Genomic DNA, 3070 nt, shown 5'->3' with positions numbered 1-3070 from the left:
TCATTTATTTCAGCCCTTTGTATTTAGCATGTCTCTATCGAAATAAACCTACGTTTCTATGAAAATTGAAGCTTTTGTTTTTTTGCGGCCCACATAAACTTAAACCTTGTTTATTTGGCTCGTGTTAGTCTTTGAGTTTGACATGCTTGTCCTAAAACATTGTCCTTGCTGGTTTGGCTCAGTGGATAGAGTGTAGGCCTGTGGACTAAAGGGTCACAGGTTTGATTCTGGTCAAGGGCACATGCCTGGGTTGTGGGCTCAATCCCCAGGAGGGGGCGTGCAGGAGGCAACCAACCTCTCATCACTGATGTTTCTCTCTCCCTTCCTCTCTGAAATCAATTTAAAAAATTTTAAAAAATATCCTAAAACATTAACTTTGTATTTTATATTCAACTAAAATACTTTGACATCATCCTGGTATTACCAAGCTGAAAAAAAAAAAGGCTTATTATGGAAATTTTGGAATATACAGAAAAGTAGAAAAATTTGTTTTAATCTGTAATTTTATGACTCACAGAAAATCACTTAGTGACATATTCATATTTTTACTTATATCTTGAACATTTCCCTGTCATTAAATATTCTTAAAAACATGATTTTTAGATGGCACTCTATTCCATTGTATGCATGTACTATATATAAATTGTTAATCACTCCCTATTGTTAAACGTTGGCTTGCTTCCCAGTTTTTCTATTGCAAACAAAGCTGGGGAGAACTTGCTGTGCAATACATCTTTGACCACATTTTGATTTTTCCTTAGGATGAATTGATTCCTTGAAGTTGGGTTACTAGGTCAAAAGTTAGAAACATTTTTTTTTTACATCTAATACTAGCAAATTGCTTTCCAGAAAGGTCATACTAATTTATACACCCCAACTACTTTACGAGAGTGTTTATTCCCCTGTATCTTAGTCACCTTTGGATCTGTTTTTTTAAATTTAGGTCTGGTCAAGTTTTTTTTTGGCCAATTTCATAGGAGGAAGACTGTATCTTATTACTATCATTTTCACTTGTATTCCTTTGAGTACTAGTAAACATTTATTTTTCCAATTGTTTGAAAATTTTACTGTTATCTTTTTGTTATTGATATCTAGTTTGATTCCATTGTGTTCAAAGAATAAACTCTGCATGATTTTTTTTTTTTTTGTCCTCACCCGAGGATATTTTTAGAGAGAGTGGAAGGGAAAGGGAGAGACCCAGAGAAACATCGATGTGAGAGGGGAAACCTGCAACCAATGTACATGCCCTTGACTGAAATCGAACCCGAGACCCTTCAGTCCGCGGGCCAACGCTCTATCCCAGGGGTCCTCAAACTTTTTAAACAGGGGGCCAGTTCACTGTCCCTCAGACCGTTGGAGGGCCGGACTATAGTTTAAAAAAAACTATGAACAAATTCCTATGCACACTGCACATATCTTATTTTGAAGTAAAAAACAAAACGGCAAAAACACCCGCATGTGGCCCGCGGGCCGTAGTTTGAGGACACCTGCTCTATCCACTGAGCCCAACTGGCTAGGGTTACTTGGCATGGTTTTTTACTTGATGTTAATAGAGACGCTCATGCTTTATTTTGAATGATATTTGTACAGAAGCTATATTTCCTAAAGAACTTCTTTAAAATGGAAAATGAATGATGAGAATTCTAGTTAAATACCCTTTTAAAATATAGGGAATTCTTAGCTATCCATAAGGAAAAAAACAAACAAACTGAGAGTGCAAAGACCAGGTAGCATTACTGAATTCACTTATTTTGCTTGTTGTGGGTGAACAAATGAATAAAACAATAGAAGTGAACTCTAATAACTTGGATATGCTTGACTCAAAGCTGGCTTATACCAATTCTTGCAGAATTACAGCAAAAAACAGAACTACAGTTAGAAGTCTTCTCCTAGACGGTATTCTACAGTCTGGAGAGAATTGTGAGAACAATTCTCTCCAGACTGTAGAATACAGAATTTTGCTAGATTCTCCCAGACCTCACATTCACAGAACATCTTAAATATAAAAATTTTTTAAAAATATATTTTTATTGATTTTTTACAGAGAGGAAGGAAGAGGGATAGAGAGTTAGAAACATTGATGAGAGAAAGACATCGATCAGCTGCCTCCTGCATGCCCCCTACTGGGGATGTGCCCGCAACCAAGGTACATGCCCTTTAAAAAAAAAAAATATATATATATATATATATATATATATATTATTTATTTTTTACAGAGAGGGAAAGACAGTTAGAAACATCGATGAGAGAGAAACATTGATCAGCTGCCTCCTGCACACCCCCTACTGGGGATGTACTTGCAACCAAGGTACATGCCCCTGACCGGAATCGAACCTGGGACCCTTCAGTCCGCAGGCCGACGCTCTATCCACTGAGCCAAACCTGTTAGGGCTTAAATATAAAATTTTTATCTTCTTTTCAAATGAAATTATACATATAACCACACAGACATGCCAATAAAACTGAAAAAAGATGTTTATCCAGGGACTCTGAACTTATGGCCTATTACTGGACCACATTGCTGACCATGTGCTATGAATTGTTATTTTTATGAATTCTGTAATTATCTTCCGATTAACACAACTATAGAATTTTCTTGCTCCTGTTTTTTTTTTTTTTTATGTTAAAGGAGTAAATATAAAAATGTAGATATTTAAAATATGCTGTAATTTTTGTGTCCCTATTGGGGCATTTCTTCATTTTTTAACTTACCAGGAATAAAAATTTAAAAAAAAATGGCATTAGCTGAGGTCTCTTTCGATGGCTTAGGGACTCTGCAGTGATCCCTGGGCCCTTGGAGTACAGCATTCCCTGAAGGAGGGTGACTGAATTCATTCATATCAGCTGATACAGAACGCGGGCGCTTTCCCCTTGCGCTGGGACAGCACCGGGAAGAATCAGCACTGAAAGGATGATTGCTTTTTACCCACCCTCTGAAACAGCAGGCTCAAACACACCGTTTAACAAAAACAAAACAAACCATGTCCTTCATGTAAGATGTAGTAGGGGAGCTTCACAAACAAAATACAAATTAAAAGTAGACATTTTATCATCTTTTCTGGAAAGCCAA

The sequence above is a fragment of the Cnephaeus nilssonii genome (assembly GCF_951640355.1).
Source record: "Cnephaeus nilssonii genome assembly, chromosome: 4".
Classification (NCBI taxonomy): domain Eukaryota; kingdom Metazoa; phylum Chordata; class Mammalia; order Chiroptera; family Vespertilionidae; genus Cnephaeus; species Cnephaeus nilssonii.
This window is presented reverse-complemented; position numbering follows the sequence as displayed.